General features: G+C 36.5%; 1 protein-coding gene across 13 annotated transcripts in view; it reads right to left on the bottom strand.

Annotated features, from left to right (window-relative positions):
- LOC106875423 (monocarboxylate transporter 13) overlaps positions 1 to 15890 on the bottom strand; it is a 135938-nt gene that overhangs the window by 59345 nt on the left and 60703 nt on the right. For 3 of the 13 annotated variants that reach the window (XM_089337760.1, XM_014923561.3, XM_089337768.1), the window contains exon 2: positions 4254 to 4288. The exons of 9 other annotated variants lie outside the window; for them this stretch is intronic. The gene's annotated coding sequence lies outside the window, so the exon portion shown is untranslated. Of the gene's footprint in view, positions 1 to 4253; positions 4289 to 5215; positions 5265 to 15890 lie in introns of those variants that run through there. One more of the 13 variants, XM_089337756.1, reaches the window with a different exon arrangement.

Raw genomic sequence — 15890 nt, 5'->3', positions numbered from 1 at the left:
AGATGAACCTACCTCACAACAAGAGGTGCAAACGAGTGTAGCGACATCAAACACCCTAATTCACCAAATGCCACATATTAGAGGAGGCTCTCAATAGTAACAGAGAAGCAGAATGGTGGTGCTCCAGCATGGCTGCGGCTTTGAAATGAAACTAATATATATACTTTATTTAAAAGCAGCAGAAATATAACAAAAGACTGTTGAGCGACTCTACACAAGTAGGAAGATACAGCTGAAAAGATGGAACTTTACCCATTGGAGTTTTCTCAAAAGAATATACCTATCCCTGCACAGAAGGATCGTGAAACTCCGAGTAACAGTCTTTTGTTATATTTCTGCTGCTTTTAAATAAAGCATATTACTCTACCTCTGGTATTTGAGTACTCTTTTTTCCACCTTGTTGCACATTTTATGTGCTTACTCAGGTATATATATATATATATATATATATATATATACATGTGTTTGTGTATGTGTACATATTATAGATATATATAAATGTATAACATATGTATATAGATAGATAGATAGATATAAATATATAGAAATATATATAAACGTATATGCATATATGTGTGTGAGTGTGTGTGTGTGTGTTTAGTTTATATTGATTACTGTATATTGTTATTCCCTGCTCAAGATTCAGAAATGATAAAGAAATATATGTGTTATACGTACACACACACACAAACACACACACACACACACACACACACGAGTGTGTGTGTATGTATACACGCACATATGCAAATGTTTTAAAATATTTTAGTAGAACAAATGTGTAAAGTATGTTTATCTTAGAAAGCACTTCAATTACTGTCAAGTTGTCTTTTATAAAATTAGTTTGGGAAGAGAAAAGAAACAGAATAATTTAATAACCAGATAAACAAGAAATGCAATTATTATCTGCTACATCATCATCATCATCATCAATGTTGTTTTCAGCATCATCATTGATATTATCATTATTATTGTGTACCCCCTTACCACCATGCTTACTCTAATAATTTATCATTATCATGAATTTTGTCTCCTTGTTTTTTCATTTAATGTCAACTTTGAAATATGATCATTGTAAATGAGGGAGATGATGAGGGAGAAGAAGAGTAGAATAGGTATGTGTGTGTGTGTATGTATGTGTGTGTGTGTGTGTATGTATGTAAGTGTAGAGGGGAAAGATGAGGAGGAAGAAGAGAAGGAAGCATGGGAAGAAAATAATAATAATGATGATGATGATGATGATGATAAGAAGAAGAAGAAAATGATGTCAATGATGAGAACAATGGAAATCAAGGAGCAAGAGGATAAAAATGATGTTGCAGAGGAAGATATGAACAACGATGAGAAGCAGGAAAAGAGCAGTTTAGAATAGAGAGGAAGATAGTTTAAGACTGTTGTTCTTTATCCACAAGTCAGTTCTGATAAAAGAGAATTCCGTGATCAGATATATAACAGTCATGATCATTCAATATTTCCTTCAGACTTGGCCCATGTAGAACCATATCATTATTCAACATGTACATTGTTTTGCCTGCTTTTTTTCTTTTCTGATAACATGTTGGAATTTAAAAGAAATTTGGTTGCAATTTTAGCAAGTCGAGTGAGCACATATACATTTTCTCTTTGGCCCATCTCTTGTTGATGTTATGTGATGTGGATGTTGATGTTGCACCAAAGATCAGCCTTGAGTAAGCATACATTTTAAAAAATGGCTGGATGTGATCTGAGATAGATTTGATGACTATTTCTTGCAGGTCAGGCCACCATGTAGAGCAGAGATTAGCCAACAAGACCCACATATGATATTATTTTTATGTTTAAGAGCTGCAACATCTAATTTTAAAATTGAACAGTCTGGTAGAATCTGATGGGTCCAAGGACTACATCATGCTTCAGTGCCTACTTTGGCATGGTTTCTACAGCTGGATGCTCCTCTTGGCATTAACCACTTTACAGTAAGTACTGGGTGCTTTTTCAAGCCACCAGCACTACTGCAGTCACCATGTAGACTTCAAAATTATGACCCTTGAGAGAATTAGTGTCAGCTGTATGCTAGGGAATAAGGAGTTAAAATAGTAGAAAAGGAGGGGGCAAAGCAAGTTCTTGTAGATGAGCTGTGTGGCTACTCACATATAAAAGAGAGGGTGAGAATGATCAGTAGGAGCTGCAAAAAGATAAACAGTGGCCCCTCAGGATATGAGGTGAGCAGAAGTGAGCAGGAACAGGGAAACTAGGAGTGTGGATGAGCAAAAGTGCAAGAGTGGGAGATGGAGAAATGGGAGAGGAGAGGAGGGAGGCAACAACTTGTAAAGATGTCTGATTATTCCCTGAAAGCTAAAGAATTTTTACTGCACACACAGACCCACACCCCTACATACAAACACACACACATCCACACACACAGACTACCAGGCGCATGTATGCATGCATGCATGCAATGGAAACACATGGAAGAAAACATTAAATATTATAAATAAACAAAGAGAGTGTGAGATCAGAGACAAAGAACATTATTAGAAGAAAGAGTGCAAGTTAATTATGGGATATCAATGTCTTTAGTCTGTAATTTACAGTATTTTGGCTGAAGTCCATTTTTGCTTTAAGTCAAAACATTCATTCATTTAGGCAGTATATATATATATATATATATATATATATGGATAAAAAGAAAGAGAGAGAAGACAGAGGGAGAGAGATATGTTTGCATATGTGTGTGTATGTATTTGTATTTATCTGTCTATTAGTATAATGTGTGTGTGTGTGTGTGTGTGTGTGTGTGTGCATGTGAATATACTCATACAGAGGAGGAGGAGGAGTGGAGAGAGGGAGAGAGAGAGAGAGTAAGTCTTTATATATAGACTTTGTAATTCAATAGTAATACGCTTGTTTTCATCATCAGTGTCATCATTATCATCGTCATCATCATCATTTAATTGATTCGCAACCCTTTCCTGCAATTTATGGTCTGATGCTAATGTTAGAACTATACAGCAGAAAGGTGGTCTTATTGAATACTTTCAATATGAAGTAATGTTACTATAGACACAGTTTCCTACACCAACTAATATTCATTATTATACATCTCCTTAGTGATACTACAATCATTATTTCGGCAAGTATAGTGAAGCAAATATACTTTGCTGATGAAGTCATAATAAACATAAAACAAGTCCAGAGTTGTCTCCCATATTAACCAAAATAATACAAACAGTTATTAATCAATGCCTTATGTTGTTATTTCTAGTCAGTTTGTCATGATCCTTACGTTGAATATGTTTACTCTAACTTAACTATTGTTTTTTTCAGACAAAAAGCATTTTTTAGCATTTTGCTCTCTATCTTTACATCAACCTGTGTACATTTTTGTACACTTATCTAATGATTGTCTCCTTATTATTTCAGTAAGTACAGTGAATTCAATACTTTGCTAATAGCAGCATAATAAAACCAAAACACATTTGGAGTTGTGTCTTATACTTGCCAAAATAATTAAAACAACATTAGTGGCTAACATTAAAATTGTTTTACCCCTCCACATAATTATTGCTTTTCACTATTTAATGTTTTGACATTCATGTTACCATGGTTCTGGAATGTGGACACGAACAAAAGCCCTACAAAATCAACTGGACTGTGCCTACTCCAGACAACACTCAAATGAGGTACCAGGGTGCACCCTCAAGGTATAAGAAGGTGGATTGAGAGAGATAGGTTCATGAGAGTGTTAAATGAGAATAACTGACAATAGAGATAAGAACCAAGGTGAAAGCAGTCTATGGTGAACATAGATGGAGACATGTGCACAGGTGACTGTCAGTTTGAGGGGATGTAAGGAAAAAGGAGTGAGTCATGGAGGAGGAGATAGTAGGTGGTTGTAAACCCTCTCAGACCAAAAGATCAAGCAAGGATATCTCAATTTATGTACATCAACCAACTGGTGTAAGATACTGGGACAAAATTAGAAAATCTACTTATATCGACAAAGATGTCTACTGAAGTCATTTATTGGAAAAATTCAAGTTTGTCCACAAAAGGAAGCTACTTTATGCTTTGTGTGTTAAATAATTTAACACTGATTTAACAGTTTTTATAGTTTTGTTTAATATAACCGTTTTTCCCCCAACTGACTGTTTACTGTATAATAAGGTGAAATAAACAATTGAAGTCATTTTCAGAAACTCTTAAAGATCAAAGAAGAATGAAAGAAAGCAAAATCAAATGGTTATTTAAATTAAGTCAAAAAACATATTTACCTTTAGGTGAAACAAAAATGTAATAATTTTCTTACCTGGAAATAAATGAAAGGTTTTAAAAACATGAGCAAAGAAATGTATAAAAATAAAGATTAAAAGGTTAAACATAGCAATAATTATAAAACATAGATAAAATACTCAGTTTATTAGGAAAGGAAATGAGATTTTGCAACAGCCCTCGCTTTTACTAAGATATTGTCAATAAAAAAGTAGTCGTAATTATTATTAAAAAGAAATCTTTATTATTATAACCATGATAATTAAGTTATGGGCATGGTTGTAAAGAAAGTAAAGAAGCCTGTTGTGTATTGTTTTATTTTATTTTACATCCATTTTTCCATACGCATTTGCATGGATATAGACACTGTTTTACAGCTGGAGGCCCTTCCCATCTCTAACCCTTACCTGCTTTTCTAGTAGGGGATCTCTTATCCCACCCTGCTTAGAAAGTGCAAAGTGAGTGGATGATTTGTTGATAGGAAAACTGATAACAACATCTAAACATCACAACTTTAGTAGAAGTGAGCAAGATGTAAACACACACACACACACACACACACACACACGCAAAGGACAGGAGTTCAAAACTTGTTACAATATTGCATTGTGTTAATCAATGAGGTAAACACAATGCAAAACAGTCACCCAATCTGTTGAAAATAGTAGCCAAATATATCCCAAATTACAATCCTCAATCTTGAAATGGGATAGACCTACACTGGCTACTGTAGTCCAAGATACATAATATCTAAAATAACTAGATGGTAACTGGACTGCCTTAGATCAATCAAGGGCCTGCTTATTCAGTGCTGACTGAAGCCCAAACAACAACAATGGTAATGAAGATGGCAGGGACAGTAACAACGACCCTGTGTTCTTAAGCAAGTAACGTAGACATTCTTGCTCCAGAATATTTTGCACAACAGACTTTGACAGTCTACCTGTAAAAACAGACAACCAACCTTCAATAACCTTTCTCCACCACAGTCATTTCAGGGTTCACATAGTTGGTGTTCTTCCTGACACCAGCTGTTAGACCAGTTGTTTTTACAATTCCCACGCAAAAATGTACAAATTTTGCAAAGAAAAATACATCACAAAAGGTGAAAAAAGAAAAAAAAAATGAATGAAGAAAAAACAGTGATGTATAGTAAGTATATTGTAGTAGTAATGGGAAAATAAATTACAAAACAGTAGAGAAAAAAACATAAAGGAAGGTTAGAAAGAAATAACAATCTTGCATTATACTGCAAATGTATAAATCATGAAGAAAAATAATTAGGAAAGGTGGAAGGTAGAGGACGTTTATTCAATAATTTGATTTCTGCAAAGTGACATGAATGTTTTGATATTTCAAATCTCAACAACATTAAAACTGTTTTGTTAAAACAATGGATTCTTTTACTGTGAACGTGTGTGTGTGTGTACATGTGTTTTGATTTGGCTTTTAATTTACTGTTTTATTTTAACTTCAATTTTTTTTGTTTTGTTTTCTTTTTCTCTCTTTCTCTTTCTTCTCTGAAACTGTTAGAAACCTGGAGGTTAAGGGTAGATATCAGCTAATGTTGTTGAACTGAGAAACAAATAAAGTCTACCAACCAAGTAGGTTTGGGTTGAAATTTGAACCCAGAACACAAAGAGCCAGAACAAATGCTGCTAATCCTATGTTCTTATATTTCCACCAATCTATCACTGTGTATTGGTACTTTGAATATTTAACTCCAAAAGGATGATGGCAAAGTTGACCTTGGCAGGATTTGAACTCAACACACAGTGAATTGAAACAAATACGAAGAAGTGTTCTAGCCAATGTTTGAATGACTGCCAGTTCATAGTTAGTGTTGACCTGGGGCTAAACAACATGATCAATACCTAGCACACAGTATACCTAGTACTAATCATCGTCATTATCATTTAATGTCCACCTCCCCATGCTTGCAGGGTCTAGGCAGAATTTGTTGAGGGATATTTTCTATGGCCTGATGCCTTTCCTGTTGCCAACCCTCACCTGTTTCCAAGTCAGGTAATATTTCCCCACGACCAGAGATGTTTTCTACAGAAGACTTAAAAAGAACTACACTGCTTGTATAACACTGATGTTTATTTACAATGACCATGTGATGTCAAGATAAGGGTACATACACACATATATACATACATATCCATCTATCTATCTGTGGATCACTCTATCTACACACACACATATGCATGCATGCATGCACATACGCTTGCGCACACACACTTACACACACATACACAAAATAGATTTCTTTCATTTATATCTATCAAATGCACTCACAAAGTTTTGGTTGGCCCAGGGTTATGGTAGAAGACACTTGTCCAAGGTGCTGCACAATGGGATTGAACCTGAGACCAAGTAAGCTTCTCAACCACACAGGCATAAGTTTGTTTCAATCAGGGCTGACTTGAAGTTAAGCAGTAGCACCAACATTGCCATCACCATTACCACCACCACCATCATTCCTTCCACTACCATCATCACTATCACAATCAGCAGCAACAACATTACCTTTCCACCATCATCACCATCCCCTCCATTAACATAAACAATATTGCTGACTTCCTTCTACCACCACCACCACCACCACCACCACCACCACCACCACCACCACCACCACCACCACCACCAACAACAACAACAACAACAACAGCAGCAGCAGCAGCAGCAGCAGCAACAACATTTCTTCCATTACAAAACTTCCCTACCACAATAAGCAGCAACATCATGCTTTCACCATCATCACAATCACCTCCAACAAGAACAACACTGCCATCACTATTCCACCACCATCATCATCATCACCATCGCTACTATCACAAGCACAATCTCTACCACCATCAATACCAACAACATTAGTATCACTTCCACTACCATCATCAATGTTAACATTACCATCACCCTTCTACTAGCATCATCACCACAAGCATTATCAACACCAGCATTTCCATTTCTTCCCCCCCCTACCATCACCCCCCCAATACCACCACCCTTTAGATTGGCACCACTCATATGATTGACCTATCAGATATTCTAGCTGTTGTAACAGCTGACAGAAGCTTTTTTCAATGGCCTTTCTCAAGAGGCTTAGATTTGTGACATAACAACCTCCCAACCACCACCACCACCACCACCACCTCCATTGCTTCACACATATGCGTACACTTACACTCACACACACTCATTTCACACATTACCAAAAGTGTCACTCCATCTGTCACTGTTTATAGAATATGAAAATAGGAGGCATTATTTCCAACACGATACAGCAGCGAGGTTTGAAGGAACTTTTTAAAAGACAGCAGAAAGAATCATATGTCTTGAAGCATTATATTGCATTTCAAAACCCTTTCATAGTGTGTAATGATTTCAAAATTCTCTCAATAGCTGTTGTCAGTTTTTGCCCCAGTGTCCTGTCCCAAATAGAATTTTTATATCAAACCATGTAGAAGGTCAAAGTGTATGATATAGTAGTTAGGCTGTTGGGTGATGTTTGTAAGGTCATGGGTTTGGTTCCTGGACCAAGCAGCATGCTGTGTTCTTGGACAAAGCACTTCATTTTTTATTGCTCCAGCCCACTCAACTAAGACTGAGTTGTATCTACTGCAGAATGGTAAACAATAGATATTAACCCTGGATTCTCTAACCTTCTCTCTGTCCAAGATGTGACCTTAAGAAAGAAACTTTCTCTCCAGATTCGGTCTCCTCTTAGCTGTGTCTTGCAAGAAATTACTAAATATTCTCAGTCACCAGTACATGCCAATTATGTCCCATGATAAAACAGTCCTCTTTCACTCTGTGAAGTAGTATGTCAAAGCTGTGAATTATATACTCAAATAGTAGTTGGGGTTATAGCAACAAATGACTGTTAAGTAACATGGCTTTAAATCCTATCAATGCTAACTCAGTCGTTGCAGCATAATTTTTATGAGCAACAGATGAGAATTCGAACATCCATGGTAATTGGAACTTTGTCTTTGGTTGGAGCTTTTCTAACACTTAAGAACAAACAACTTGACAAACCAACATGTAGTAACTCAGTCTGCTAGAAATAGCAGCCAAATCTTCTTCACATCATACTCTATCATCTTAAGAAACGACATGTTGAAAATATAGTCTCGGGGGGCTTATGTGCATGGGAAAAATATGGGATGGTCATAGCTGGAATGTCTTTGATTATAAATCTGCTCAAATAAATTGACATGTGGCTAAACAACAACAATGTCAACTATAAAGTTGATATCAGTATGCCAAGCTGTTTTGTTGTAAAATATCTTAACCATAATGCTTAGGAGCTCAAGCCTACTTCTGCCAAACAACTGTATATCAGTGTCTTCCACTACATTGAATAAAAAGAAACCATGCACAGATGTCTGCTTGTCTATTCAATGGATAACAATAATGTTGAAACTAAGAGACAGAATAAAAAAGAAGTTAGCGTTAAAAACTGGATATCAGAAAGACTGGCATTTACTGAGATAAAGCCATAACCTGAAATTAAGTCTTTTTCCTTAAAGTTTTTTTTTTCTTTTGTTGTCAGTTATGAAGAAACAGATATTTTGATAAATGCATATTTTAATTATTTTCATGCCAGGGCAGGAAGGACAGAGGACACAATGTTTTGCAGGAATTCCAAGAAAGATTGGGGAGAAAAAGAGGAAGTAACCATGGCTTATCATTTATTGCACTAGGAAGCATTACATGAAGACTGGAGTCTTCATGTAATGCTTCAGACTGGAGACATAGTCTATTTCCTGTCCTGACTGGTTTTGTTCCTCTTTGGATATTTCTTCAGAGACTGCATGCACCTGTTGTGTGTACAAGCAGATATTTTATATATAGTCACTACTATTAAAGACGTTGCTAAACTGGAAAATTCAAGTTGCATAAATAGTGCTTTTTTTTAAGAGTAATTATGGATGTGTGCTTTATTTGTTCCAGTCGTTTGACTGTGGCCATGCTGGAGCACTGCCTTTAGTCAAACAAATCAACTTCAGGACTTATTTTTTGTAAGCCTAGTACTTATTCTATCAGCCACTTTTGCCAAACCGCTAAGTTACAGGGACGTAAACACACCAGCATCAGTTGTCAAGTGATGTTGGGGACACACACACACACACACACACACACGATGGGCTTCTTTCAGCTTCTGTCTACCAAATCTACTCACAAGGCTTTGATTGGCCTGAGGCTATAGTAGAAGACACTTGCCTAGGGTGCCATGCAGTGGGACTGAACCCAGAACCATGTGGTTGGTAAGCAAGCTACTTACCACACAGCCACTCTTGTGCCTATGTATTGATCTAAGTGTTATCTGTGTGCATGTGTGTTAGTGAGTATATTTCTGGATATATACTTGTGTATATAAATGACTGCATTGTATATTAGTGCTTACGTGCATTAGAGTATATTTCTGAGTGTAGTATATGTATGAGCAACTATACACACTTGTGTGTATAAATATGTATCTATGTGTGTGTGTGTGTGTGTGTGTGTGTTCACTACCCATCCTCTTCACTAACCCTTAACCCCAATAATTTCCCATGGGGCTGTAGTTTCTGAATAAATGCACATATAACTCTTGGAGACTTAATAATGTTTCTCCAAAGACAGCGACCAACTTCTGCTCCACTTCAGTGAATATATCAGTAGTCTTCAAGTGTGAAAATTCCATTCAGTCTCATTTGGTAAAGTCAGAAAATAACTTGAATATTGGAATGGGCAGACAGAGTGAAAGAGAGAGAGAGGGAGAGAGAGAGAGGGAGAGAGAGAGGGAGAGAGATGGGGTAGAAAAGGAAAATAGAGTGTGACTGAGAGTGAGGTAGATAGAAAATGACAGAGAGAGATATTGAAAGATATATATATATATATATATATATATATATATATATATGGGGAGGGAGAGGGAGAGAGAGAGAGAGAGAGAGAGAGAGAGAGAGAGAGAGAGAGAGAAATGGAGGTTGCCAGACAAAGAGAGAGATTGAAAGAGACAGGGACAGAGAGAAAGAGTAGGAAAGGGATAGAGATAAAGAGAATGAGAAAGTAGAGAGAGAGGGGGGGGAGACATGGGGGAGACATGGGGGAGACATGGGGGAGAGATTTTGGTAATATTCCCAGACAAAACAATAGTCATTTAATAAAGAGTGTCAAAGACAGAAATATTTCCTTGGTTTGAGTTGTAGTGGTAATTGTGGTTATGGTAATGGTAGCAGTGAGAGAGATAGTGGTGATGGTGGTAGCTATATTGGTAGTAGTTGTAGAGATGGTAGTAGTGGTGGTGGTGGTATTGGTAGTCATAGTAGTAGTAGTAGTAGTAGTAGCAGCATAAATGATGAGAGAAGAAAAGCAATCAAACAAAAGGAAAAGAGGATGAATGCTGCTGCTCATGTTGATGATGATGTTGGGGAAAAAGAGAAAAGAAGGTGAAGGAGGAAGAGGAGACGTCGGAGAGTGGCATATGCATCTGAAAGGATTTTGCAGATTGTTTTGACAACTGAACGATTCCAAGTGAATGAGACGGCTCTGTAGTAGTAACAGGGAGCCCGTATTGAACCATTCACATCACGTCACTGAATGCTCGAGAAACTGGTCATTAGAGGGTGTATCTCTAAAATAATTATAGTTGATAAGCATAACTACAGCTTTTAACCTTTCACCTCAGCTGTCTTTAAATTGCTGGACACACTGAACTGGAAAATATGCATGTCATAAGAAGCTGCGGCTAAAATGGCTGGCATCAGAAAGCACATCCGGCTGTCAAACACTGCCTCCATGTCAGCTGGGAAAAGTGGACAGAAAAGTGATGATGATGATGATGATGATGAACCAAAGCCTATCACATAAACTGATATGTGATCTTAAGCAATATACAACAGTCCTTCACCTTCTCATGGATGGAACCAGTAAGTCTGTTGTTTCACAGTTGTTGCTAGAGCTTAAGCCCCCAGGTTGATCTGGTTATAAGATGCTTTGGCACAACTGTTTGAGCCTCACCTATTTGGTGTCACTGATTCAACGCAGACTTATTTGACATCAGACATCTTAATGTGTTTCTTTCTCTCCCCGCTCTCTTTTTCTGTTTATGTGTATGAATATATTTCTCTTTGCATATATGAGTGTTAATGTCAATTGGAGAGAAGCAGAAAAGACAGCCCAGAGCCCATGACCATTAGGGAGCAAATGGCTTAAGTGTCACCACCACCACCACCACCACCACCACCACCACAGATAATAATAATAATAATAATAATAATAATAATAATAATAATAATAAATGCCCTGATGCAGTACTAGGCAGTGGCTCTCATGGCTTTTGATCTTTACTGATTGGAAGTGTTATCATGTACATTGGTATAAAAGATGGGCTACAGCAAATATTCTGCTCCATACCACAGATTTACTTGTCAGTTGCTTGATCTTAACCTTAGTAGCTGACGATATGTGCATCTCTGATCATGAGCAGAAGTAGTGAGGGAGCATTATAGCCATATGTTGAGAGAAATTCTTTGGGATTTGAATAATTCACCTCTGGTAACATGAGTGTTTTGTTCATCCTTAAACAAACCTTATTCAGGGACCTTTTGAGCAGGATGGGCTACTCAACCTGAAGAAAATTCTAACTGGGCCCTACCTGCAAGGTCATGCTCTGTTTATCTTGATATAATATCAACATGTTGCTCACATATGGTTGTGATGCATATGCTCTTATCAGATGGGTAGTCATGATGGGTATATCGGGCTTCATATATTTTAACCCAGTGTTACTTTGATGGCATGTGCTGCTCTCTCACACAGTAATAATAATAATAATAATAATGATAATAATAATAATAATAATAATAATAATAATAATAATAATAATAATAATAATGAAATAATAAAAATAAGGAAGTCACACAATGATAATAATTGATAATAAAGGATCCAGATATAAAAATTTGGTCATTATAGAGGCCATAACAAGAATAATCATTCTCTGATAGAATTATCTCTAACCTTTAACCTTTACCTTCAGGTGAATTTGTGTATTAGAGGAAATAGAACATTTATTCATTTTATTTGTATTTTATATCACAATTAGTGAACAATAGTGTCATAAGTTACAGGTTTTCAGCAGATCAATCAATGGTTCATTGCATTTCTGATAGAAAGTGTGACAAAGGGGAATGTCTGTAATTCAGTGCTGAACAAATGCCACAAAAGACTTCGTTTGAGAAGCACCAGGTTTTTAGCATTTATTCTTTTATTCTTTCACATGTTTCATTCATTAGATTGTGGTCCTGCTGGAGCACTGCTTTGAAGAATTTTAGTCAAATGAATCAACCCCAGTACTTACTTTTTTTAAGCCTGGTATTATTCTATCGTCTCTTTTGCTGAACCACTAAGTTACAGGAATGTAAACACACTAACACTGGTTGTCAAGCATTGGGGGACAGACACAAAGACACACTCACAATGGGCTTCCTTCCGTTTCCATCTACCAAATCCACTCACAAAGCTTTGGTCAGCCCAGGGCTATAGTAGAAGACACTTGCCCAAGATACCAATCAGTGGGACTGAACTCAGAACCATGTGTTTGGGAAGTAAGCTTCTTACCACACAGCCACACCTGTGCTTATGTTTTCTTGACAAGATTTACATTGATGAAAGATACACATATAGGGGGGGGGGAGTAGGTAGGTAGATAGATACATTAAGGTGGTGAGCTGGCAGAAACGCTAGCATGTCGGGCGAAATGCTTAGCGGTATTTCATTTGCCGCTACGTTCTAAGTTCAAATTCCACCAAGGTCAACTTTGCCTTTCATCCTTTCGAGGTCAATTAAATAAGTACCAGTTACGCATTGGGGTCGATATAATCGACTTAATCTGTTTGTCTGTCCTTGTTTGTCCCCTCTATGTTTAGCCCCCTGGGGGCAGTAAAGAAACAAGATTCAGATACATAGATAGTAACATACATCCCTCCCTAACACACACACAATGTATTTTAGCACAGAATTTTTCCACCCACCAAATTCTATTCTTCTGTTTTGTGTCGTGGAGGCTCCAGTTGATGACATTGATAGTGCTATGAACTTCTTAACCACATCACTGTGGATGCACCTGCAAGGTTCGCTGATAAAATAAGGTGGTCACTGCTTCTAATTGTATCAAATTTCTCCCTTTTGTATTGGAAGTTCAAATCACATGAGAGTCAACTTCACCTTTCCTATATTTTGACAATGATTAAAAATAGGTAATCAGTCAGTCTCTATCTATCTCAGACAAAAAGAAAAACAAATCAGAAAATTCCTTATTCTCCTTTTGCCTAGTCAGAGGAGAAACCAATGCACTGACAGAATTGCTAGCATGTTGGTCAAAATGTTTAGCAGCGTTTCATCTGTCTTTACGTTCTGAGTACAAATACCTCCAAGTTGAGGTCGATAAAATAAGTACCAGTTGAATACTGGGGATGATGTAATCAACTAACCCCTCCCCCAAAATTGTTGGCCTTGTGCCAAAATTTGAATACAATATTATCAGATAGAAATTGAGGGCCAGTCAAACCAGGAAGTACCATACTAAACAAAAAGATTACAATTTAAAAGCAGATATACTATGGCTTTACTGAAAAAGAAACAAACTAAGGATATTGTCAACATAGTTCTTGTTCATATGCAGGTCTTCATGATGAACATTGGTCACATCAGTCTCCTTTATGTGAGAGGGAGGGATTACTGCAAAATCAAGGGCACTGCACCTCTTTCTCTGACACTAACTTATAAAAAGAAAAAAAGATTCAAGCAGAATCTAACTATAAACAGCTGTTCTTTACTGAACCACTGCATCAAATAGAGACATAACAAGCTTCTGTGAGTAGTTTTCAAGTATGATAAGAGTAGACAGCTGTATGTGTCAATAAAGAAGCAGTGAACTATAAAAGTCAGATATATTTTGACAGTAATATCAGAAAATGCCAAATATATTGATGTAAACAACACAGTGAAAGAAAATTAAAGACAGCCAAAAGAAAAACATGAGCTAATAAGGGAACCACTTATGCACTTACTTGATCTGCTGAAAATAGCAGCCATATCTTCTTCAGATCACACACTACCAATTTAAATAAGGCATGACACAATGCATAATGGAATTCTGGATACATTATGTTGTTAAAAAGGAGATGGGAGTTGTCATGGTTGGGACACATTTGATTATAAGTCTGCTTGATCAGGACTGACCTGCAACTAATCAACAACAAAAATAGAGATATGTTAACTAAACCCAGGTGGCTAAACCTTTTCTTCAGAATAATCTCCAGAGAAGAGAGAAAGAGAAGTGTGATGCAGGCATCAAAAGTCTCAGAAATAGAATAGTTTATAACCACATCACAGCACAATACCAGTAACACAATTAGAACTGTTGCAGATATCAATAAATTTTAAATATTGTATATATGGACTGTCTGACAAGAAAATAAACCATATGAAACACTTTGGGAAGCACATCTGTATAGAAAACTTTTCTCTCTCTGACAAAGGAGATTTGCTTGAAATATCAAGATTTTCATCTTCCTATGGCATGCGTACTTTTCCTAATTTACTAGTTTCACTGAAACATTTTCAATGATGCAAACAAGCACTAATGCTTCAGTCTCACTCTCTCTCTCTCTCTCTTTTCCCAGTGAATAGGATGGCCAAGCAGTTTAAGTCAGCAAGCTTAATCAGAATATATTACTGAATACTTACACAGAGACACTGGCTATTTAGACAAGAATGCCTGTAAGCAAGACTCTGTTTGAGAATTTTTTATTCACTCCTGGAAGAATGCATTAAGTATTTCAGCCTTGCTGTGTTTGTAGACAGTTGAAAAGAATACTTTCAACAAAAAAAAAAAAGAAAAAATTAAATGATAGTACTGTGGTTGTGGGTGGGCCCCCTTAGTCTCCTGCAACAAGTATTTTGGATATGTACATATGGATATGCAAAAGTTTGGGATGAAACTATGCTTTCAGTTGGGTTTATTCGCTTCAACACTGAAAACTAATTAAACAGGAAGATTTGAACTATGGCATGAGTAAGTAAGAATTGTTGTATGGTGTGACATGTGTGCAATATCAGAGTAGAAAATGATTTGACTGTAATCAATTGAATGTGTAATGTTAACTTATCAATAAAAGTTAAAGTAACCTATCCTCAATAGTAATATATTTATCAGCACTTAATCATATCTAATTTCAGCTAATCAATCATGAAGGAGGAAGGAATAAGTTCATGTTGTGGGTTAGTTTGAGTTCATATATCTTATCTGATGAGATGTCTGAAGTGATTTATTTGATAACATCCACAGTATATGCACAAGAAGAGTAGAACAAGCATTTTAATCACTTAACAATACCACTTCTGAAATAAAAGAAATCCAGGATGACTAAATACACAAGTATACATATTGCAAAAGTTCTGCCTTAATATTTCTTTTATAACATCCCCTATTCCTTCACCTTCTACCTTCACACCAGTTCTCTAACCCACCCGCCTTTAGCTCACAGATGTCTTCTACAGTGATAAAGTTTAGACTAGTGGTTTTTAACTGGGGTCCATATAAGATTTTGTTGTTAAAATTTATATGTAATAAAATCAAT

This window comes from Octopus bimaculoides, chromosome 19 (assembly GCF_046866305.1).
Source record: "Octopus bimaculoides isolate indiv1 chromosome 19, ASM4686630v1, whole genome shotgun sequence".
In the NCBI taxonomy this organism is placed as follows: domain Eukaryota; kingdom Metazoa; phylum Mollusca; class Cephalopoda; order Octopoda; family Octopodidae; genus Octopus; species Octopus bimaculoides.
This window is presented reverse-complemented; position numbering and strand designations above follow the sequence as displayed.